The sequence below is a fragment of the Malaya genurostris genome, chromosome 1, assembly GCF_030247185.1.
Source record: "Malaya genurostris strain Urasoe2022 chromosome 1, Malgen_1.1, whole genome shotgun sequence".
Lineage (NCBI taxonomy): Eukaryota > Metazoa > Arthropoda > Insecta > Diptera > Culicidae > Malaya > Malaya genurostris.
Genome location: NC_080570.1, coordinates 69186980 through 69213586, shown reverse-complemented (window position 1 = coordinate 69213586; position 26607 = coordinate 69186980). Strand labels below are relative to the sequence as shown.

Below are 26607 nucleotides of genomic sequence, written 5' to 3'. Positions count from 1 at the left end.
GTGTAAAATGTAAAAAAATGAGATTCAAATCGTTTTTATTCGAGAACTAGCTTCTTGAAAATATTCCATCCAGTTAAAAACCTAACTGCTAGGACAACAAGAATCTTCACAACAGAGATCAGAAAAAGGAGTACAACTCAGAAGTTGGATGTTGAAGAAAATAAAGAAAAAAAACTAAAGACTTGATAAGAAATAAATGGACGGTCAGAACTTAGGCCGGAGAAGGAACGCGTCTCTGACACAAACTGCCGAGCCAGAGACAGACTTGGCATTACCAAAGAAAAGAAGACAACAAACTGAAAAGAGTTTGTCGTGGTTGGTGGAGTTTCAAGCAAAAGCACATAACGAACAAACGGTTCACAATTACGACGACGCGCTTTTCTGGACTCTGGCTGTTGCCCGTGATGTTTGACAATACGATTCTGTCGCGTAGGGGACACGAGGAAAGGCGACCACGCGAACCTGTTTCAATCTTTATCTTTCAAGCGTCATTTCTCGCTTAACTTGTGATAAGGGCGTACACACAAACAATCGAAAATCACTTCAAAACAAAATTAGTCATCAAGCTTCTATTGTGATTTGTTCTTGGTAAGTGACGAAATCCTCATCATATGATTTTTATAGTGTACTCCTAAGCCCTAATCATAAGTTAGGCGAGATTTTTTTTTGCGTTCTTGGTAACAGCATTATTGCCTCTCAAACTGTGATTTTTTCCCCACTCCGGTTCCCCTGATTCCAACTTTCGCGTCCGTCCATCGCGATTTGGCGCGCTCGCGTTGTATTTATTATTTTCTGTTTTGGTCACCGTTTTCAAATGCAAATGAACCTGCGTGAAAACCGTTTTGGCGCGTTTTACTTCAAGCAATACTGCTATAGCAGTGCATTTATTGAACCTCAATACTGAACAAGCAGAAATGCGTCACTTTTGTTAGTTGATTTTTCTGCAGTAGTTTTACAGAATTTTCAAAGGCAAATTTGAAAAAAATCTGATTATATTAGACTTAAAATCTTGTCGTAGATCTTTCTACAGCTTTCTTACATTACTCAGAACTTGGTATTTTGGAATATTTGTTGGATTCACTCCTCATCTGAATAAAACAGACGTAAGTTGACAACTTTATTTACTATGTTACTCAATTTACATTACTGCATTTTTTGTTTAATATAATACATCTAGGAAACATTCATGCGTTTGGAATCCTTAAAGCCCGTTTTTATAGCAGGATTAAAGTTGAAATTAATGCTGTTACTTAAGTCACAATTTTCAAGGAAAATTATTTTATCAAACTTCTTTTATTTTTAACCTGTGGACGCGGGAAGTAATTTAGTAATTAGTGAAAGGCTTATCTTTCACATAACAAGTCTAAGTTTCAAGTACCATCTCCCTCTTGTGAGTCACATAACATTCTAATAATTAAAAAAAAATATTTATCAGTTCGATAAGATACGTATTCATTTGATATAGGGCTACTGTACCAATAGTCATCTCCTTAGTAGCGTCGCAATGTTATTTTCCGATTATTCGAATCTCAATCAACGAACGGTGATAAAATCGGATACAATTTCCTTTTTTCAGCTCTAAGATGCAATGCCACAGAAAAAAATAGTTCGAAAATTATGCAGTATTGCTGTTATAGCGATGCGAAAACTATACTTATTTCCATCTTTTCCTTAAAGTTAATCTATCTAACAGAGATAGCAGATCTCACTCTAACTAATGGTTTTTGAATATGAGATGACTACTGGAGCTGGGATGAATAGAGGTTCCGTTACCCTAATTAGTGTGGCTTTGCCATGAAAAAAAATCTGCTAAGATCTCAAGTAGATTCCGTTGTAGGTTTTTTGAATATTTGAGTACAAGGTCTGTAGTGCCAACCGTGAAAAGTAACGAATATGACAATTGATTGCGTCAGCTAATTTGAATCTTTACTGTCTTGTAGTCCCAACAGAGTCTTGTGATGCCTGTATTTGATTTTCGTGTAATGATGTTTGACGCACACTGCTCAAAAATTGGGAATCGTCGAACCGATCGGCGATGCAAGCGGTTTCGCGCCATTTATTTCGCTCCACATCGTTTTGTTTTTATTTTTGCACTGCTCGGGTAGCTTCCGTTGGTGTCTGTTTTTTTTTCGTTGTTTTGTGAAACTCTAGCGCCAAAGATCGTGTTCTTGTGTTTTTCGATCGTCATCGTAGTCGCTGCTGCCGTCATCGTCGTCTCTCTGTCGCCGCTCTGGTTCAAGATTATAAACATGAATGGTAGCGGAGCAAATCTTCTGAAAAATTTCTTGTTTATAAATTAGAATAATATACATCACATAGGTAAATATATCTAACTAAGGAACATGTTCTAATTTTTGGGTAGACCGGGAAAACGATGCGATTACAGGTTTGTTTGGCCACCGAGATTGATCATTGTACGCGTAGAATGGAAGACAATATTTCCATGTTTATAATAATATCAGATATTTATCGATCATTTGTATAAAAACGCAGATTCTTTCTAATTATGACAAAAAATGATATTTCATTCAAACTTAAAATTGATTCTTTATTGTACGATGTTAAACTTGAGCATAATGTAAACCGGATTAAATTTAAGTTATTCCTTCACGAATTTTCGAACTTTTGAACGAACGCTCTTCATCAAGTTCTGGATAAGTGTTGCATCGCATTTTTTGTACGGTTGAGCTCAATAATTTTTTGAATTTCTGCATGTCCCCAGCTGCCTTACCAGTCTTCTTGAAGACCCTCTTCACGATTGCCCAGTAACGTTCGATGGGTCGAAGCTGAGGGCAATTTGGTGGATTGATATTTTTCTCAACGAATCATTCTTTCCTTTATTTTTCTCAACGAAATTATACCCTTTTCCGCAAGCGTGGTTTTGGCATAGTGAGCCGACGCTAAATCCGCCCAAAACAGTGGAGGTGTACTATGCTTCTTATATAAAGGCAGCAATCTCTTCTGAAGACACTCAGATCGATAGATTTCTGCATTTATAGTTCCGGTAGTGTAAAAAATGGTTGACTTCAAACCACAGGAACATATTGCTTGCTATACCAGTACCTTTTGACCGATTTTCTCCACTTGAATCGACCTGTCCGCATCGCTCACATCCTCTCTAACAACGAAAGTAAAGTATTGTGGACCTTGAATGGTTTTTGAGTCCTCCTTTACATAAGTCTCATCGTCCATCAAAACGCATGCACCCGGACACTGCTAAAAACGCGAATACAATTTCCGGGTCCTTGTTGCTGCTCGCTTCTTCTGTTCTACACCTTGTTTCGAGATTTTTTGCTTATTGTAGGTCTTCAGGTGATTTCGCCTCTTGATGCGCTGGATCATTCCGACGCTCGTTCCTGCTTTTTTTGGCCAAATCACGTTCTGACATTGATTTGTTCTTCATGATTAGAGATACCACTTTCTGGTCCAGTTTCGGGTTGGAAGAACCGGGTTTTCTGCCTCTTCCTGGTAGCTCATCCAAAAAATAGTGCTCCCCAAACTGATTAATGATGGTTTCAACACTGGCATGATGAATTCCAAACCGCTTCGCCAATTTTCGCATACTAATACCCTTCTCACTTAGCCATGTGTCCAGCAATTTTATTTTCAACTAGCTGAATTACCCGGCGTTGCTCGGAAATGTTTCGTGAAGGGAAGATCGAAAAAAATTCTCGAAGTTGTCCTGCTTAGTGAAATACTCTTGTAGTAAAACATAACTTAGACGGAAACCCGATCGAACAATACTCCGTTCATGTTCAGATTGCGAATGATCAGTGTCCCATCTCAGATCTCACAATAATCATAATTTTCATGGTATTCTCGACAAATTGGGTCAGTTTTATATTTGAGCCCTTTTGTTAGGAATATTTAAAACACCTTTCTCTCTATAAATACCTTCTTAGTAACCTCCGAGTTTCATTTCTATATGTGCTTGTAACGTACTTCCGTACTTCCTCGTCACAATCGATCTACAATACCTTTGGCTTCCATGGATATAATCACTTGCTACTCCCTCCTCTTTATAAAAATTTTGTGACATCATGAATTGTTCAAAATTTTCCATCTGATAATGATTGTTTCATAACGAATGGTTGTTTAACATCATAACTACATTCGTACTATAGAATGACGTTTTTATATAATTTATTTTACCAAGGTTTTAACCATTTTGGTCGTTCATCGGAGAGGAAAACCTATAGAATAATGATTCAGTTAAAAGAAATGTTGTTGTAATCCTATTTCCATCACCTTAAGTCGACAGTTTTCTCAGTTTACATAATAAAATGCACATTGATTGTATGATTTCGTCAATTAAGATCAATGTTGAGAATACTTATTTCCCCTCTCTCTTGTGAATATTTTTGTGAACCTCTCAGTTGCTAGAAATATACTGTACTCGTGAAGAAGTACCAATTTTGCGTAAAACCCGATCAATTTTCCCTTACACTCTCCATGTTCGGGGCACTTGCTACTCTCTCTCACCCTCGAAATAACCTATTTTGATTTAACTTCCTGTGTATCTGTGCTTTTCAAAAAATATCGATTCCCACCTTTGGTACACGTGCCAAACTTGGTGGCGATTCGTTTAGTTAGTTTAGTAGTTATGCTGAAACTTAAATACACTCGCGTTCATTGACAGACCAAGATTATTTTCCCTTAGCTTATTGAATTTCCCGGCAAAATGGAACCAAATCCTTTGAAATTATTCAAAGAAAAATACGACCTTGAAATTTTTGCCACTCTCTTGTTTTATAAAAAAATGGGAGATTAAAATTTATTTTCAAAAACCCCTCCTTCTAGTCTAAATGTTGATTCTATTCAAATTTCTTCATTGACTCTCTCCGCACATGTTAAGGACACTTCCTACACACTTTACTCCCTGAAAATGTCCAAATGATCATTTCTGAAGAGCAAGAAGTATCTGTGCCAAATTTGATAGCAATCCGTTCAGTAGTTCCAGAGTTGCGTCATTACAAACATTACATCCCCTTTTTAGAGGGACGTACTACATCCACCCCCCATATAATCATATCTAATATATGCAAAATGTTTCTATGGTCTTAAAAAAGTATCGATTCTCGTCAAATTAAACAAATTTTTTCATAACCCCTGTTAAGGATAGTTGCTACGCCGTCTCCCTCATAAAAATACCCTTACAACTATCTCTGAAGAGCAAAAAGCAACTATGCCAAGTGTGATAGAAATCCGTTCAGTAGTGTCGGAGTTATACCGTTACATCCCCCTTTTTAAAGGCACTTGCTACATTCACTCCCCATATCTATCATATCTAATCTAATCCCCTATAAAAATACCTTTATGACTATTTCTGTAGAGCAAGAAATAACCGTACCAAATTTTATAGCAACTCGTGCAATGGTTCCGGAGTTATGCCGTTACAAACATTGCATTCCTTTTTTAGAGGCACTTACTACACCCTCTCCTAACAGAATATCCTTCTAATCTTATTTAAATTGTGCAAAAAGTGTCTTCAAAAAGTACCGATTCTTGTCAAATTAGATAATATTTTTAATGACCCCCTTTGTTAAGGACACTTGCTACGCTCCCTCCCCCCATGAAAATATTCTTATAATCATATCTGAAGAGCAAGAAGTACATGCACTAGGTTTAATAGCAATCCGTTAAGTAGTTTTGAAGTTATGCCATTACAAACATTACACCCCCCTTTTTAAAGGCACTTGCTGCATCCATCCCCATTAAATTATATCTACGGTATGCAAAATGTTTCTAAGATCTTCAAAAAATATCGGTTTTCATCAAGTTATACTAATTTTTTTATGACCCCTCCTTGGTTATGACACTTGCTACGCTCCCTCCCCCATAAAAATACGCTTATGACCATCTCTGAAGAGCAAGAAGTACATGTGCCAAGTTTGATAGCAATCCGTTCAGTAATTCCGGAGTTATGCCCCCCTTTTTAAAAGCACTTGCTACATCCACCCCCTATATAATCATATCTAATATATACAAAATGTTTCTATGGTCTAAAAAAGTATCGATTCTCGTCAAATAAGACAATTTTTTTCATGAGCTCCCCCTGTTAAGAACACTTACTACGCTCCCTCCCCCTATAGAAATACGCTTATGACCATCTCAGCAGAGCAAGAAGTATCTGTGGCAAGTTTGGTGGCAATCCGTTCAGTAGTTTCGGAATTATGCCGTTTTAAACATTACACCGCCCCCCCCTATTTAAGGGCACTTGCTACATCCACCCCCCATATAGTCATACCTAAGGTATGCAAAATGGTTCTACGGTCTTCAAAACGTATCGATTCTCGTCAAGTTATATGAATTTTTCCATGACCCCCCCTTGTTTATGACACTTGCTACGCTCTCCCACATAAATATACTCCCTGAACCATCTCTGAAATACAAAAAGTACCTGTGCCAAGTTTGGTGGCAATCCGTTCAGTAGTTCCGAAGTTATCGCGTTACAAACATACAAACTTACATCCATTTTATATATATACTAGCTGACCCGTCGAACTTCGTCTCGCCCGTTTTTTTTTAATTTATGTTTTCGGACAGTTTCGGCTGCGATGAATTCATAAAAGAATTGTGAATATGTTAAAAGCATTTGTTACGCAAAAATAAAGCGAATGCACCGCGAATCATCTTTTGAGTTAGTGCATCGAATAGCGATTGTTGATCTCTCTCAGACTATGGTTCCGACATATGGAATAAAAAGTGAAGCAAAAATAACTGAGATGACTACTTCAAATTGATTAGAACAAATTTACAAAAGCTGCCCTCGCGACTTGTAGTTCGTCACTTCTCGCTAGTCTGGTGATATTATTTAATCGTGTTTGATGAATGTTAGTAGCGTGACAATCACAGGAAAAAATTTCCATTAACAATTTAGCGATAAAACATTTTTTTTACTATTAATGTATGACTTCTGGTCAGTCAGTAACTATTTAGTAAATTTTTTGGTGTGGGGGAGTGTGGCGGGCAAAAAAAAATTTTTTGTATATATCAGAGACTCGGATGTTTCGCATCGCTAAGTTCGACTCCTCTGGTAGACGGTAAAAGTTTAGATGCGAGAAATCTTCTTTTTACTTAAATGAACCTTGTTACGTCGAATTTTTCGCACTTTATCTTCAAATCCTTACTCCTCCTTGAGTACTATGGTTAGTTTGATATTGTTAAAAAATCGAATGATAAAATGAGTAATTCTTGGACATTCGAAAGTTCAAGTTACCATTCTTTTAAATATTGTATCCATTAACTTTTACATGAACACTGCATTCGTTTAATAGTTTTATCAATAGTCATCTCATTAGTCAACACCACATAATTTTGTTTAGTACCCCACCTACAATTAATGAATGGTGGAGTTCGGCACTGAGAATCTATATCAGAAAGTTTTATATGAAAATAATGTGCAGTTCTTCTGTTATAGAGGAGTGAAGATGAGGAGTGATTGTACCAGTATTCAGTTTATCGTTCGAGTCAATGCATAAAATCTCACAACTAATGGTTTTCAATCCACCAGAATTTACCCGACGCGAACGAGCTTCAGCATGCTAAATTCAAAGCAAACCTCTATGATTGATCTCATTATTTAAACAGCAGTATCTTATCATTGATTCGTATAAAAATCGTTCTATTTATAAAGTGATTTGTTCAACTCACGCCTACGATGGCCAACAATAAACAACTAACTGATTACATTGCACACAATGCATCTTCTGGTAAACAGTTGAATCATTTGGCAATCAATAATGTTGATACCCAATTAAGCACGTGGCTCAAAATGACGAACCACATGAATTCACACAAAACAACTCTTTGCGCGCCAAATGATTCTTTCAACGATCTAGCATTCCTTTCTTCGACGGCCAAACACTTATGCAACTCGTTATGCGTCAAACACCTATCGATGATCTAGCAATCATTGGCGACTTTTTCAATGGAAAATTCCATTGTCCATACAAAATAACTTTATTGATTTTTCCCACTTTTCCGGTAAGTTTTCCTAATTTTTTTGATGTACGAACCTGGTGGGGGTAAGAACTGATCAAACAAAAAAAAACATCTCAATCCGTCCATCCGTTCTTACGTGATGCGATTACAAAGAATGATCTCTGCATTTATATATATATATATATATATATATATATATATATATATATATATATATATATATATATATATATATATATATATATATATATATATATATATATATATATATATATATATATATATATATATATATATATATATATATATATATATATATATATATATATATATATATATATATATATATATATATATATATATATATATATATATATATATATATATATATATATATATATATATATATATATATATATATATATAGATATATATAGATAGATTCCGTTTTCAATACGCGACATTTTGAAAACGCTGAATTTCAACCGCACAAACAAGTACACAAACGAAAGCTGACAGCCAAACGTACAGCATGCTGTGATCTGAGCATAAAAAACCACCACAATTACATGCATACAACACAAATGTATGTGGATAGCTTATTTTCGATACACTACTTTGTTGAAAAAGAAAGTAAGCAAAAAGAATTGTCAATTGCTTTTCGGAAACCGTGACGGCTGATTTGCCCGTTCTATCAAAAGCTAAGTGAATTCACAGATAACAGATATACAGAAACGAAAAAAAAAATCAAAAGCCTGTGTCAATTTCAAATTAGCTATACTTTGGAAACAAAGGAGCTCACCACTTTCACGACTATTTGCCGCGATCTTTCACGACGAACCACTGTGTACTGGAACGATAACAAAGTTTTCCTGCCGACAGTGGCGCACAAAATACAAAATGCGCCCGGGAAATAATAAAATTTGTCGCCCCCATCGTTGGTTTAGTGAGCCAAAAAACTGAACTCCATCTTCAAAAGATCCAAAGGATTGGTTTGCGGCCCCCCTAAAAACGTTGCGCCCGGGGTTAAGTGTCCCCTTCGCCCTCCTCTAGATGGGCCACTGCTTGCCAATCAGAAAAGTATTCCAACTAAAATAATTTAAACATTTTTCTCGTGATTGCCCCACGTGTAAAAGACAACTTTATTTCTACACAGAAAAATAGCAAACCTCGAAATTCTGTGAAATTTTCAAGCCTTTCGGAACGAAACTCTGGAAGTTATGGACCTTTATCTTTTCTTATCTCATACTGCGAAGAAGTAAGAGCTCGGCGCACAGGCCCAAGATTTCTACTTCGATTGACTTCAAAACTTGACAAAACATTCTTGGAATGTTTCATTATAACAAATTATAAAAAAATGTGATGTTTTGAAAATGTTAGACCCTATGGGCTCCCTTGAGTAACAAATTGTTCCCATTGATTTTATAGACAAAAAACTTTAAGCACGTTTTCCTCGTAAGCAGGTTTTTAAAGTCCGTGTCCATCGTCATTCGAAAACTACTGCCCTAATTTTGCACACACTTTCTATATATTGAAAACGAGACCCCAACGTTTTCGTTCTTTTCACTTTGGAGAGGTTTTATAGCTACAAAATGGTGGTTTTTTTTTCGTGAAAAATCGTAGTCTTCACTTTGAACAACCAGTAAAAATTCAAGAAAAAAAAAAAATTAAACAGAAACGTTGAGGTCTAAAAAAACTTCTACTCTAACTATGCTGCATTGATTTGGGGACTTCTGAGTAGTCTGTGCTGAGATACAGTGGACACCGCAAATCATGATTTTCAAGAAGCGCTCGCAAAAATACATATTCACCGACTTATTTCTAAATATTTTTCTACGAAAAAATTACAAAATGTTGTTCGAATGATGCTTTGTATTATGCAAAACGTTGTTTATTTTGTTGAATGATAGTTCTGAAAAAAAATCGCAAAAATGATGTTTTTTTTCATCATTTATACCCTACCCCTACCCTTAAGTTTTGCTTTACAATCTCCATCGTAACGGAAACATATTTTCTGTGACAAATCCACAAAAACTTGATCAATCTCTTGCGATCATTATGCATTCCATACATACCTAACAACAATAACGAATGGTATATCCGAGAATGCACGATAGTAAAGCATTGAATCGGTACCGCTACCTTTTTTATGACAATATCTTGACATTAGTCTGCATGGCATTTCATTCGGGTTTTTTATCGGTTTTGCATAAGTCCTTGAATTTATTTTCGTTTGTTGTTAGTGAGCGGTGATTTTTCCCCGTCAAACTCTGCCACCGATTTGCTTGATTTCAGCACCTTCGCGCCCAGCTAGCAAAGTGGACAGCGTCTTAGTTAACCCTGTACTTCCCGGAATATAATCAATACAATCTTTCCACTGATTTGTTCCAACAGTAATGATTGAGTAATGAGTGATGCAAATGAATCAACTGACGTCTGGTTTTTAACAACATCTGATTCACCCATTAATCAACATCCAATCTGAAGCAAAGTTTAGAACGCCTGATAGATTAAGTGTTACGAAATTGAGGAGCAAGTATTTCTTGTACTCCTACTTATTTGATATCGGCTGTCACCGACAAAGGGTTAATTTTTAATTAGAGTTTTAATAATTTTATCTAACACCAATTAGTAATTTAATTTTCATTCAGCTCATTCGTCCATGTGACAACCAATTTTTATTCGAGATCGGTTTGTATGTCTGTTCGAGTGCTGCTGAGGGTTAAGTCGGAGCGAGTGTATCACACGCGCGAGTAAAAATTTTTGGCGCGATCCGGTGCTACTGTTCTCTGATGCTTGTCCAACGTTGTTTGTGACGCCAACGATTATGCGCACAATTCAATTTTTTGCTGATAAAACAGACATTCGAACGGACATTATGTTATATGTTGTTTGCTTAGATTTACGCAGCTGTGAGTGATAATGTTTGATTCGAATGTAATGAAATGTTTATATCAAATATATCACAAATACAAAATTGTTCCTGGTTGAGTACGGATAAAAAATATTGGATACGGTGTAGATTGCTATACGAATTAGATTATTTCCAACAATTATTAATAATCATCGTATGTTTTCGTCATCCAAAATACTGAGCTCAGAAGAATACTAACTACAAAAACGAAACTTCAAGGGCAAGCTAACAAGCTACACGAAAACCTGCCTGACTGTTCAATCCAGTCAAATCAGAGCTGAACGTGGATCTTATCTTATCTGAACTTCTCCTTTCTCCCCACCAGAAAACCGCATATTCGAATGTCCGGCAATCGACATGGAGTCTACTCTGGCTCAAAAAGAAAAATAAATAAACAAGAGCACGTTGATTATGGTCAGATTTCTTGACATGCTTTTCTTGATATTTGCACTTCGTATAGGATATTCGAATATATTCTGATCCTTTATAAAAGAGAACATATATTTCTTAGACTAACTAAACTGTAGTCGCTGGATTGAACTGGAATCGACATCAGTTGGTTTGAAAATAATGAATAAAATTGTGCGATATTGAAGGAATTGAATATCAAGCAGATAAAGGAGTTTAGATGAAAATGGACACATTTGCCCTAGTCCGAAAAAATACAACTATAGATTAGACCGAAGATAGTGAGATTTGACAAACGGTAGCAATGTTTTTTTTTTGTATTCTGCAATATCCCATGTTTCGTCGCCGAGAAATACAACTAACTGTTGAAGCGCAGCTGCCTTGATTTCAAATGTCAAATGGTCTTGGAGTTCGCGCCCGCGAGCTATTGAATTTTTTTCTGGATAATTTTATTATACAAATATTGGTAAGATTGCTAAGAATCTTTAAAAAAATCGCAACTGTCTTTATTTTTTTTTGTTCGGTTGGTCTTCTTGTCTTTTTCTTTGATCGGTTTGTCCTGTCCGGGCCCGCCTAAGACCGTGGGCCAACTGCCCCTATGTAAAAGCGGCCCTGGATCTTACTGAAAGGTTATAGAACTAACGTTATTAATAAATGCTAGTCAGGGATATCTTCAAACAAGCTATCATTTGTATCAATACATTTGATACTCTATCGCAGAACAGCTGAATATTAAAAGTTTTTTTTAAAGTCCTCAAATGGGTTTTTGCTGTACTGGATGCAAATCCGAAACTTAAGTCAGGAGGATTAGGATATTAAAAACGTGTTATTTCCCTCTGGACTAAATTAGTTTAGAGATCTGGTGACTGAAATATTTCATCCAAAAATCGGAATATTAGATACCTGTGACCACGTCGTAAAGGGCGACAAAACCAGGAGTATCTTTACTATCACTTCCATATCTCATAGTCCTCTAGTGTTTTATCTACCGCAAGTAAATAAAAAAGTGTCATTCTATTATTTTATGTAAAGACTTATTATCGTTGCCTTTTGTCTAAATATTAAACTCGCACTTCCCTTTTATTAGAAATTGTAGTATTTGGATATATTGCTTTGTAGTAGTTTTTGCCTTTCTCATATAGAAAGGTTATCCAATCACTGTAAAAACCGACTTTTGAATCGAGGCCCGGAGGGCCGTGTGTCATATACCATTCGACTCAGTTCGTCGAGTACGCAAAATGTCTGTGTGTGTGTGTATGTGCGTATGTGTGTATGTAACGTTTTTACCTTTTTTTATATATATAAAAAATAGGCATAGAATTCGCTCAAACTTTCGAAAATTTTTCCGAGGCCCGGAGGGCCGAATGACATATACCAATCGATTCAGCTCGACGAACTGAGCAAATGTCCGTGTGTGTGTGTATGTGTGTGTGTCTGTATGTGTGTTGTCAACTAAGAGGTCGAGATCTCAGAGATGGCTGGACCGATTTTGATCAAACTAGTCGCAAATGAAAGGTCTCCCCGTCACCCAAAACGCTATTAAATGGTTTTGAAATCGGATGTTTACTTTTTGAGTTATTCGAAGTTTTATGTCAAAATTTTCAGTTTTTTGACAGTATCTGTCACAATTGACCTTGAAAACAGAATATGTTTTCATACTTAGATTTCGCACGATAATACCTATTCAACAAGCCATAGATTGTTAAAATCCATCCATTTTTAACGGAGATATCGAAATTTTTGTGTAAACGACTTTTCCCCCTATTCCAGCAGTAAGAGTTTTGAGCGCTGTATGACAAAGCAATGCTTGGGAGCAACGGAAAACACGATTTTTTATTCTGTTACATACAATTGTTTCTAAGTACCAAAAAACTGTGTACAGCATCCTTTTTCATGACAATTTGCCTCGGACCGATTTTAGCACGGCTCGTTTTTGGCAACATAATCGTTCGAATATGACATATATAAACCAGATGATGGCAGATTTTTTTTAATTATATTGTTTTAAACTACTTACAGCAATAAATGCTGGAAGAACATAACATCCATATACCATTCGAATCAGTTCGTCGAGATCAGCAAATGCGTGTGTGACAAATAATTTCACTCAATTTTCTCTGAAAATTTCTTTTTTTCAAATTCAGATTCATACGAAAATTCGTATGCTCCCAAACAAAGTTCCTGAATTATGTTTGGTTCCGACCTCTGGTTCCGGAACTACAGGATGATATATGAAACGAAATCAAAATTGTGTAACTCATTCTTCTCGTAGATGGGCTGAACCGATCTAAGATTCAAATGAAATCTAAGAATCATCTAAGATTCAAATGAAAAGTTTTAAGATTCTATCAAATATCTTGTTTTTCAGTCAAATCCAACTTCCGGTTTTAGGGATACAGGGTGATTAGTATAAAAATGTCTATTCCACATAAATTAATCAGGTTTATCGGGTTAGCAGATTTGGATAGTCGATAAAAAAATTAACTTATTTCAGTTTTAGTGGTATTCAGTTGTCGATTCAGAAGGCACCTAAAAATTGAATTCGTGCTATGGTTTCTCAAAGATGTCTTCACTGATTTTCAAATATTTTGAAACAAATGTAATCCATACAGCTATTCAGGTGAATTTATCTGACTTCGGCCATACCGATTTTAGAATACCGGTTCCAGTATAAAATCGTTTCTCAAAGCTCAATCGTTTTCTCAAAAAAGCCTAATCAAATTTCAGAAACAAAAATTCAAATTGAATTAAACTTATATACAAAATTAATTAGTTTTATACATACATACAAAAATTAATGAATTTTATCCAATTAAGCTTCAAAGTTGTACTCAAAACTGTTGTAATTAATTCGTCATATGGCCATACGAATCGGTTTGGGTTATGCTGGTTCCTGAATACCGGCTCTGGAAGTACCTTAAATTACCGTAAACTCTAAAGTGGAACTTACAGATCATGGCATGTTTAATCGATTATCACACTTCTAGATTTAAATTCGATTGTATTTGCAGTTTCGACATTACAGAGTAATGAGTGATTAAAATCTCAAATTGTCGCTCAAAACGACGGTCATTAAAATAATGTATTGAAAACTTAAACACCGAAGAATATTCATGCAAAAAACACATGCGGATTGATAAAAAAAGGTATCATCTCACTGCTAGGTGGATTAATCACATTTTTTGCACTAACTTTTCTCGGAGATGGCTGAACCGATTTTCACAAACTTAGATTCAAATAAAAGGTCTTGTAGTCCCATACAAAATTCCTGAATATTATTCGGATCCGGCTTCCGGTTCCGGAGTTATGGGGTAAAATGTGCAAAAAAATGAAAATATGTGTTCTAACTTTTCTCATAGATGGCGCGACCGATTTTCACAAACTTAGGTTCAAATGAAAGGTCCTGTGGTCCCATGCGTAATTCCTGAATATCATGCGGATCCGTGAATAGGCATCACCAGTCATTATTGTTATGAAGAAAAATAACGATATAAGACTGGTGATAGATTGTAAAGTATCGATCAATACATATATTTTCACCAATTCATATCCCCTGCCAGTGATGCAAGATTTATTTGCAAATTTAGCAGGGAGCAAAATTTATTGCTTATTGGACTTGGAAGGAGCATATACCCAATTGAGTTTTTCTAAGAAGTCTAAACATTTTATGGTGATTAACACAATCAAGGGATTATATACTTATAATAGATTACCTCAAGGAGCCTCTTCGAGCGCATCAATTTTCCAACAAGTTATGGATCAAATATTGAAAGGCCTCGAAGGGGTTGGTTGTTATTTAGATGACGTTCTTATATCAGGTAAAGATACGGAAGATTGTTTTAGTAGTCTTTAAAGTTTTAGATAGATTGCAGAAGGCAAACATTAAAGTTAACTGGGAAAAGCGTAATTTTTTTGTGGAAGAATTAAAATATCTTGGGCATATTATTAATGAGAAAGGGTTATTTCCTTGCAATGATAAAATTTCAACTATCAAGAATGCTAAGGCACCCAAAAACGTTAGTGAGCTGAAATCTTTCTCAGGACTCATAAATTATTATCACAGATTCATTCCCCATCTATCAAATAAACTATATTATTTATACAATTTATTGAAAAAGGACGTTAAATTTATATGGGACGACAAATGCGATAAGGCATTTGAAGAAAGTAAATCTCTTCTGCTAGCAACAAATTTTTTAGAATTTTCGATGCAAATAAACCAATAGTTATAATATCTGACGCATCCGGCTATGGCCTGGGAGGAGTTATGGCTCACATAGTGGGGAGAGCAGAGAAGGTCTTTCACATCGTTCTCCTTGAATTCAACCCAAAAATCGTACCCGATTCTTCATTTAGAGGCTTTGGCACTCGTTTCAACTATTAAAAAGATTCATAAATATTTATACGGGCAAAAATTTCTGGTGTATACTGATTATAAACCTTTGGTAGGGATTTTTGGAAAATGTGGAAAAAATTCAAGTTTGGTGACACGGTTACAGACATTCAATATAGAGCTTCAAAAAAGATGGGTAACGCAGATTTTTGCTCTATATTTTATTTAGAACCGACGGTTCCCAATAATTTAGATGCAGTATTTGTAAGAAGCATAAATTTTAGCAACGAATTGCCTTTAAATTTCGAAGTAATAGCCAAAAAAACAAGTAAAGACAAATTCTTGCAAGAAATTATTCATTGAATAAAATTTTAACGATCGTTTTCGCTAATCAGAACGAACTTGAAGTGTTGGAAGGCTGTTTGCTATATCAAGATAGGGTAATAATACCAGCAATTTTGAAAGATAAAATATTAAAATTGTTACATGGGAATCACATAGGAATTGTGAAAACGAAACAGCTGGCAAGACGTTCAGTATACTGGTTTGGTATAAACAGTGATATAGAAAAGTAATAAGCCTTTCAGTAGAGTTCATATTGATTTCTTCTACTTTTCTCATCATAATTTCTTGTTACTGGTGGATAGTTTTTTCAAATGGATCGAAATCGATTGGATGAAAAAAGGTACTAACTGTACCGAAGTGCTGATGAAATTGGTGAGCTATTTTGCAAGATTTGGGTTACCGGATGTTTTAGTTTCAGACGGAGGTCCACCTTTTAACTCTTATGTCTTTATACAATTTTTAGAAAGACAGGGAATCAAAGTCCTCAAAAGTCCGCCTTATAATCCATCAAGTAATGGTCAGGGGGAGAGGTTGGTGAGAACCACCAAAGAAGTTTTGAAAAAATTCCTTTTAGAACCGGAAGTGTTTGAGTTAAACTTGGAGGACCAATTGATTTTGTTCTTGTTTAATTATAGAAACAATTGCTTGACGGGGGATGGACTCTTTCCATCCGAGAAAATTTTACCATATAAACCAAAAACCTTGTTAGATTTAGTTAACCCTAAATTGGGTTATAAAAGTAATTTGCTATCACCACAAGTAAAACATGATGAAAGTCGAGTAAAAGAAACGATGAAATTTGGTACAAAAATCATGATACTCACATTAAAGCTAGATGGATAAAAGCAGTATTTCTAAAACGCGTTTCAAAACATATTTTTCAGATTACCTTTGGAAACGCTCGGGTAGAGGCCCATCGAAATCAGCTAAAGATGTCTAAGGCCACAAAGGTTCAGTCCAAGCCAAATGTTTTTATTTCAACGGCTTCCTCATATCAACAAGTATTAGAGAAAGATAACGAACCTGACTTTCCGGGATTTCCCGAAGCAACCACATCAGAAGAGGGTAAAGCAACTTCGAGGAAAAGGAAGATTGGAGAAACCCTAATGGGTTCGGAACACACACTAAGGCGATCGAAAAGGAAAAAAGGCGGGTGGGTAATGTCAGAGATAATGTCATAACTGGATGTCGTGAATACGAAAACAACTGACTTGTTCCTTAACACTTCCGAATATTGTACAAATGATGCAATTACTTGTTAGTTGTTACTTCAAAGATATTGCCTTTATTGTCATAAATTCGTTTACTTATATATCCTATTCTCTCCTAGCCTAGCTAATTGATTCATACAGTTAGGATCTCTGAGAATCCGGGAGGAGGAGTTAGAACGTGCAGTGTAAATCGGGTTTAACCAATGGGACTCGTTGTATCGTGTCGGCCATTGTATATTTTGTGGGTAAGAGAGTGAGTAAAGCTTCTTGATGAGCGTGAGCGGGTGTGATATGGAGAGGAGAGGGCGATAGCATGTTGGGTTATTCTCGTGAGTGGCGGTTTGAATTAGTGTGTTCCTGAGTTACTGTTATTCTAGGTCGTGTTGACTGATATCAATTGTGGGACATGAGGGACGTGAAGAAGAGGGGAGTGACACAGGCTGTTATTTTTGTGTGTTCTGGTTTATTTCGATGACATAACGATTTGAAAATTTAAGCTTCCTTGTTTCTGTAGTCGAATTTTATGACCACGGCGTTTTTCGCTGGGTCACCGGAAAGTGCAAGTGTTGACATTTTAGTTGGCTTCATGTAGGTAATGTTTTTATTTTATGTAGGCTTCAAGGTTTTCGTGGAAGGGTGCTTTTACGGATTTTTGTTGAGTTCGTGTGGTCTGGGGTGTGTGAAAGATTTAGTCTTAAATATTAATATTACATGGTCTGGGATGTGTGAGGAGATTTAGTGTTAAATGCTCATATTACAATATCAATTAGTTGATCAATTGTATGAATTATGCAAGCATTCCCCTTTTTCACATTTTTCGCAATAACAAAGAAGGCTTCACTTGATCTCGATTTCAGTCAATTTCACACAGCGAAAAGTGCACAAATCTAATCAAACTGTTCTAGATTTGCTTTAAACTGAGGATATTTACCTTCGATTAGCACGGATGATTTTATGTGATGCTCCCCACCGTTGTCCTCTTTTCGTTGTTTTTTCACCAATGCAAACGACTGGCAGCTGTGACGTAATCGCTCTTGTTGGAAGCGAAACTAGTTTTGCAAACGACACACAATACATCTGCTCGCAGTGGCGATAGAATCCAAACTGATCTAATTTTTGTTAAGAGGTTTCTTTTTACGTGATTTCGTTTGTTGCTTCTTCACTAATGGGGTGTCCTAACGGCTATAAAAATAGCCGCATACAGAATTTTAATGTCGATTGTTTCATTTTGGATTTGCATTTCATTGAAAGAGACTATCAGGATGCTGAACAGGATTCATTCCTGCCTTTCAGAATGACCAAATTGTGGAACTCACTACGATATTAAACACTGTTCGGAACATTTTTCTCGAACGATTTGTTGTGCAGCAGCAGATATTTTGTTCTCTTTCTCAGATCGCGTTCTGATTGGCTGGTGTTGACATGGGTCAAATGAGACAGGTTTTTCAATAGTGTACTATTGAAATACTTCAATGCTGTTGCTATACACGTTTAAGTTGAAAAATTTCGAATCTATTGGTAGTTAGATTATATAAATCCCTTCACAGATCACTGAGCTATGAGCTTTAAAAATATGAGAAAAGAAAACGCGCCTTATGAATTATCCTCTTTGATACTCGTTTATACCAAACATTTCAGAAAAGTTTACTTTTGAATTATTTGAGATTATGTCACACAACTGAAAATTTTATCATAAAATTGTGATCATATTTCCGATGACATGTAGTAAACATTATGTTGATTCGTTAGTTACAACAAGAGATATTCACGATCAAAAACTTATCGCTCTCTCATAGGGTAAATTTCGAAAAGGCGCCCCATAGTAAAGTAAGTCGTATTCACGACAAAAACGGCTAAGACTGTACATGAATACCTTTATTTCTGATAGATCAGAATTCGATATATTTATATTAATTTCATTTCTTCTTTGTTTTAGTTTAAACATTTCATAATTAGAAACCCTGTAAAAGGGGGAAGAGTTATTATATAGTATAACAGTTTTTATTCCAAAAATAATAAAAGTACTGCTTACTGGCAGTACTGCCTACGAAGGCGATCGAAATGTAAATAATAAAGAAACGGACTGGTTCCGTTAGTTATGTTTTTGATGTTAACTAGTGCGCTTCACTTTCCCGAAAACTCCCTTGGATAACTGTTTAGTTGGATTGGATTTTGGTGCTTTACCGTCTTGCTGTTCAATTTCAGAATCGTTGAAGGTAAGGTTTGTGTTCTAGTCATGACCAGAACACAAACCTTACCTTTTATATCCAGTTAAAAGGATATAAAAGTTTGCACCAACCATCAATTGTGCGTTTCCAAACAGTCCTTTGTCTTGTAACACTAAACGATTACAGCAGCGTATATTCAGGAGAAGTCAACTTTATATTAAGTATGACAATAAATTTTGGACTCTTATATGATAATTGTGATATCTACCATCAATAACACTTTCATACATTTTACATCATACTGATTTATTGCCAGACATCTATTGTTATATTCTTAATAAATCTACTAAAAGCTTAGATAGAGCACGTTGTATTTTTTATCGGATGATAAATGTAAGGTGATTGCGAAATCTTTCATTATCGGTGCAGTAGAAAGTAACAAACATTGAAATAGAGTTGTGGGGGGTATTGGAGTAATTCGATTATGGAAACAAATAAGTATTGTTCTTTAGTACCTTCCATTTTCATTGTGATTATTTTTCAGGGTACATATGCTGTGTGCTTATCTTAACCATATCGTTAATGTCTATTCATTATCAACGTTTAAAACAAACAGGTAATTAAATTATGAGATCAAATATTTTTGTTTCTCTGAGTTCAACTAAACAAAAAGGGGAAGAAATAAAAGCTGAAAAGAAGCGTGTTGTTATTCGTCAACCCCTTCGTATTCGATAATTTCTTGAAAGTGCTTTCAAAAAAGTTAACGATTGCTTTACTTTACTTAAACACTACTCAAATTGGTGAATTTCGTCCTTACTCAACAAAATTTGCTATAAAATATTATAACAATGAAAGAACTTTGAGTTGGTTTACCTTTTGTGCTAAGGATTTTATTTTCTGCTGGAGGGATGCACAAAATAAAGGTTCGCTTGATTTCGCCTCCACACAAAAATCATTTCACGATCTCTTTTTCTTTCATATCACATAATTTGCTGTTTATCATTAAAATAAAATGTTAATGCACCCTCTATGGTGTCTGCTGGGTTCAAGAGACCCAAGATGATGTCATCTAATTCTTGAAAACATATTTTCTTAGGACAGATTTTAGAAGAAGCTTCAGTGTTATGCATATGAAAGACATATTTTCAGATATCATGGACAAAATGAGAAAACTCGAATAAATGTATGCGCAGCTAATTTAGCGCGCCAATTAAAAGAGACCTGCTTCCGCGTTCTGTCCCAATCAGCAATATAAAAACAATTTACTTCGATAAGAATAACATATACTAAACAGTAATATTTTTAATAACATTTCGCGGAACGATTCATCTGGTCCGGATCCTCCTCCATGTATACTAATATGTTGTTGATTTGAGGGAATTCTAAATCGGAGATTCCGTAGAATGATGGCAGTTAGCTCGAAATAGCATTTTGAGCCTTCGTATTTCTGCTGAGGACCTTGGCGATGGTTATCGTTATGTCAGCACTGAAACAGAAAATAAAAGTTCTTCATTAAACAATGTTCAACTATTTCGTGAGAATCTATTGGCTCGAAAACAATCTACTGCGAAAACTTTTCTACAATAAAACTTTTCACAAACTTATTTTCTCTGTACGGGTTTTATTGATTGACATGACACACCTCTGTGAGCTAGTGGCGCGCGTGTTGCCTTGTATATATGCCGTAAAATCTGGCATACTTTACACGCTGTTCATACGACATCTACACACAGATGCATGTGCGAGAATCACACATTCATAAGAAGTAAATTTGCGAGCCGCCTTCCACGATCGTGCGAGGCTCGCGCTACTCACGATCATCGAACACCGCTACGGCAGACAACTTCTGTGTTTATTTTTTTGGTGTTATTATTTGTATTTTTCAATCGAGATTGGGATTCGCGTTTGTTGGCAAGCTCTTAAAATTTGCAAATTGGCGGGAAATATAACTTCGTTCGTCCGGGGAAACAACTCTCGAATGTGTTACGCAACAGTCGTTGCGAGTATTTAGTATTTAGTTGGCGTTCTTGGGTCTTTGTGTTAGTTTTCATTTACTTGGTGTTATTCGGTTAGGATTTTTGAGCTGTGCAAATGGTTTTTGTTTTGTCATTAATTAATGTTATTGTCGATGGTATAGTTTTTGATTTAAGAAAGAAACGCTAATTTAGATGGTATATGAAATCGAACCCCATAGTAGACATTGCGCATTTCTGTTAGTCGACTTGGTGAAGTCAAACTAAACTGAACTGTAATGAAGTTGAAAACTATAAAATATAGATAGCGATAGCAAATGGTATTTATCACTGCAACAGGGAGAGCCAGTCAATAACAAAATTGCGACTGTTGTTTCTTATCCAGGCCGTTTCAACAAAAAATATTGATTCAGTATATCTGTTTATTTCTCTTACCAAAAAAATGATATAAACTTAGTCGGTTCCGGTAATTCTATTCTGAGGGTTCTAAGTTAAATCACAGAGAGCAGACATCCAAGCTTGTTCAAAAATTGGGTACGTATTGCTGGGTTGCTCAAAACGCCTCTATAAGCGACTTGTTACTTGGTGGTCACTTGCCAAACAACCGTTAAAAATTTTGCGCACATTGATATCTCAACTTGGATGTCTGTTCTCTGTGATTAAGTTGCCTTTATTTGTTTTTTTTTTGCATTTATTACGTGTATGAATTACAAGATGCTAAATGCTGGTTTTGGAAAGAGAAAAGAATGAAATTGTCGGTATAATTCAATATAACAAAATAACACTAGAAGCTCGGAGTTTTTAAAATGTAATTTTTGTAATTTGCAATAAAACACTTATTATTTATTCGTTTTAGGTCTAGCAATTCATTGTGCATGCCCGTATGGATGCAAGATGATTTGCAAGCGAAAAAATCCTCGTTTCATATAGCCTATAACATTACAAAACCTATTTCAGCATTTTAAAAAAATCGACACTGTTCAGTATCCTCGGAATGGTGTAGAACGATTTGCATTATTTTCGAGCTAGAAGTTAATTTGGTATCGAATGAGGGTTGCCAAACAATCAGCTAAAGGAGCATGACTGTCGGATTAAAAAATAAGGTAGTTTACCATAGATTCTCTACTAACGTGTCGATTGTACAGCACACAGAAACGCGAAGATTTCTGCTTGAAATTCAGTCCAGTATTCACCGAGTGAATGAGGTTGCACTAATCACATTTCAAGACAGTGGACACTAGCACAACTCAGAGTAAGCAAACCTCTTCATATGCTGCATTTATGAGTAAGCCTATAACATCGACTATATTATCTCAGTCAAAAATGAATTTTTACTATCGGATGAGACATGAAACGTTTAAATGATCGAAAATTATGACCAAATAACAAAGATTCGAGTTCGTTTGGGCCGAGTCAATCTATCAACTCATGCGAAATGCTGTCAGAACAGAGAGTTACCTTCACGCATTGGTGTATTTCATTACCATGGTTCGTGCTGCGATCCTATTGACACTAAGAATCCTTCCAGTTCGGGACTCGAACAGACGATAATTGGCTTGGAAGACTAGCACCCTACGCGTTGAACCACCGACCCGGGATGTGCTTTCAACGAGTAGTTAAAACTTAAACTGATTAATTTTTAACAGCAGACTTTCACCGTGTTCTCCATTTCAACTTGTCCAATAGCTGTAAGATATGCCTTTATTATACACATGGCTTTATTGTACCGGCTGGTTCGAAGCTCTAAAAAGCTAAAGAGTGAAATAGTAGAGTTGAACAAAGTATCTGTGGTATTCTGAGTTATGTGTGTAGCCAGTAATTGTAATTGTAATTGTAATTGTAATTGTAATTGAAGTGGACATCTGCTTTTTTTCTTAAATGAAAAAGATTTTTATACTGAATACAACATTCTATCAGTCTATCGGTTTGTAAGTCTTTTGTAAACAACTTTTCCAGAAATAATTATCAATTTCCTCCATGTCGCTGTCTCTAGGTGGTTGAAAAAAGTTTACTTCCCAGCGACATATTACTTGGTAGACCTTTCGCGTACGTGTAGATAAAAAAGTATAATAAAACAAAATCGGAAAACTTTGTGTCACCTCCAAATCATCCGATAGTGACCAATGCAGCGAAGCTATGAAGTGGTTAAAGCACACGCATAAACCCATATTTAGAAATCCATTTGCAGACAGTAAGCAATTCACTTGCCCGCCGGAATCAGACTGGCACAGTGGTTTTGCCAAGATAAAATGAGCAATCTCGGCATTGCATTTTAGTGCATTCATTTTCATTTTCATTTGTTTAACATAAAATTAGCAGCAATGTTTTAACGATGAACATGTGAGGTTTCTATATAGTTCCAAATTTTACCAAACCTTTTCATTGTTGAACTTCATTCTAAAAATACCCCTGACAAATTTTTATCGCGGCAGCGTACTGATCCGTGAATGCAATATGCACTCGATTAAGAATGCACCGACCGTAAACATCACATTTGTCGAATTTTTGACCTTTCTGTGACATTGTGGCTCGGCTGAGCAGTCGCCGATTAAAATGACTATAATTGCCACGTCAGCCTGTTGTCTTGATTTTGATTGCCAGATCGTTTGTTTTAATGACATGCACTCTTGACTCCGACATCTGAGGGTCTGAAGTGATATGAAAGCCAAGTTTGAAAGGTCTTGTTTATTGTTTAGGTACTGTACTATTTATTGGTTTCTGTTTGTGGTTTCGATTGGCACTCGCCGTTTTCCGATGTTTTGCCATCATTAGCACTTTTTATCACGTTGTTATTTTGGTGCAGTGTTTGTTTGAATCAACACTTATACCTTCGGTTTCTGGGGATCAACACTGAATGTCCGATCAAAACCTTTGCATGGTGATGCATATCGGAACGGAGTGTTTGGGCATTACTCGAAATAATGACAATCTCACTCGGGTGGAAAAGTACTGGATTCTAAAAATCATATGTTAAGCAGCACTGTTAATAATGTTCATCATTATCGCTTGGGAATGCCACAAAGGTACCAATTGTTTCGGTACCAAAAAGGAAGCAAATTGCTACGGGGCAATTATCCCAACTAGACTGACCCAGACGCGCTTTGCTTATTGCCGTATGCTTAGAACAAATATAATGCAAACTCACTTTTTCGCGCCTTTTCTTCGGCCCAGACAGACAGACTGCATACTCTCAGAGACTCCTCCGCACGTCTACCTACTCCCTATTTTTATTTTATTATGGGTTATCTTCGAGAACTGGACGAAACCACCTTTGCAATAAGAGTTCGCTCATTCTACTCTTTTGTCTTTCTCTCTTTCAATCCAAATTCTCAATCGAGCCAGTTATTTTTGCAAATGCGCACTCCGCTTCCGAAAAATGTGGATCATTTCCAAGGTTGGTGGAAATTTAGAAGGTAAAGGACAATTTCAATACCAATGTAGACTTATGTGATTAGTTTACTTATGAGAAGAGCTGTTAGAGTCACCTTAAAAATCTATTATCTTGCCTATCGGTTCTGTATCCCGGTTTTCGACATTTGAGGACAAATTATGGCGGGAAAAATGAATTAGTTACCTATGGATAGTATCTGGAGCTGCGGCGCCCTGTCGACTTTTGAGTGTCGCTTGTGGGTGACCTAGTTGGGCCTATAGTGTTCTCTGGTGGGGCTGGAACGTGACGTTGATGAAGATGAGATCGAATTATTCACAGGTTGTCCGGTAGCGATATCGTATCCGTATCGCTTCATGAAATTTTGTCGGTTCTGATGGAAAGTTTCATCTTCCAGTCTTTTCGTTTCAGCCGAGTCTGGTTTACCAAACAAACACCGTTTGGTGCCTCCGATGTTGCGTCGGATATTTTCCGTATTATTGTATGCTGCGAAGGCACTGCTTCGTGAAGCTGCTGCGGAAGACGCGAGGATATTTTTCGGACGAGATTGTACTTTGCTCGACGTCATTTTGATTATATTTTCTTATGCGAATCTTCGGCTTAAGCACTTAATATTTTCACAACTATTCACAGGTATTCACAGCCTTTTTATTACTGGTTTATAAATCTCACATTGACTTTGCTTCACTATGGCAATTTCGGAGTGGCCTGCTATTTTCAACGATCCGAAGAAGTAGCATTTGATAATATTGTTCAACACACAATAGTACACAGTATTTTTCATAGTAGTGGTTACACTTTTTCTTCAGCTTCCCATGGTGGATGGTGTTGGAATACGTTTCATCAGGTGTTACACCAGCAAACCACCAAACAACCACATTCACTTCTGTTTGATTTTCTAGTATAACTAGGAAAATAAAAGATTATGCTCCGAGAACAAAACTATACAGTTAAGTTTCTGTCATTATTATTAGTTACATAACGCACGGGAACTGAGCTTTTAGAAAGATGTAGCTCAAAACGACTTGCAGTGAACTAGTGGGATGGAGCGCAGAACGAATGATACAAACAAATCTGACGGTACTAAAAAAAGTACTACACAGACGAACGAACCGCAGCGCGCGCGAAATGTCTTCTTATAACTGTTTTTTTTTATATCGACGATGGAAGCGGTAAGCAACACAAAATAAGAACCCGTAACAGCAGTATGCGATTATGGACAGGCTTGAACGAAGGTTTCTTTACGAATGATTCGCTTCGCGAACGAAATTCGATTTTAAAAAGAATTGGAAAATGAGAGAATAATATACGAGAGCGCTCTTTAAGTCTCTGCTTTCTTCGTTGCTCTTTCTCTCTCTGGCTTTTCTCCTTCAGTGGATTCTATTTCCACAAAAAGGGTTGCCATGCAGGTGTGTATTGGAAATAATTGTTTGTGTTATCACCGAAAGTTGTAAAGTTTCATGTTGGATTTTGTCTGATTTGAAATCAATTTTCATCCTCTAAATCACCGATTCGAAAATGTTTGTTATTTGTTTTGGTTTACGAAAATTCGGCTTAGGAAAATTTAGGTTTTTGGCATATTCCGGGAGATACATTTTGAAAAATCATAGTGATAGTGTTTGTGAGCAACATTCAAAATCTACAGAATATGAATGAAACTGGGTATTAATTCCACTTCAATTTGATTTTTTTTTTCGTTTGAAACACCTGGAACCAATTAAAGTTTTTAATGTAGGACCCCCTATAGGAGAAAATATTCGAATGTGTGCAATATCTTACTACACTCAGGTAAAAAATATTTCGAATTATAAGATCGCCTCATGAAGTCATGAATATCGGAATTCCAATAAAAAGCCTTATGAAATTCATACGAAATATGTAGGAACATTGTGCGAGATTTCTATGACAAACATAACTTCTCTC

The 26607-nt window shown here is 36.0% G+C and overlaps 2 long non-coding RNA genes across 3 annotated transcripts; one reads left to right on the top strand and one right to left on the bottom strand.

The window, feature by feature from the left end:
- Positions 1 to 968: 968 nt before the first annotated feature.
- Positions 969 to 19288, top strand: LOC131440368 (uncharacterized). Of its 2 annotated transcripts, none has more exons than XR_009231381.1 (3): positions 969 to 1103; positions 16829 to 17097; positions 19092 to 19288. It is a non-coding gene; the product is annotated as an uncharacterized LOC131440368 (long non-coding RNA). The 2 variants fall into 2 exon arrangements; XR_009231380.1 differs by lacking the exon at positions 969 to 1103 and adding an exon at positions 2197 to 2319.
- A 315-nt stretch (positions 19289 to 19603) lies between these two features.
- LOC131440367 (uncharacterized) lies at positions 19604 to 25953 on the bottom strand. The gene is made up of 2 exons (XR_009231379.1): positions 24871 to 25953; positions 19604 to 20809 (listed from the first exon to the last, which is right to left on the bottom strand). It is a non-coding gene; the product is annotated as an uncharacterized LOC131440367 (long non-coding RNA).
- Between the last annotated feature and the right edge of the window lie 654 nt (positions 25954 to 26607).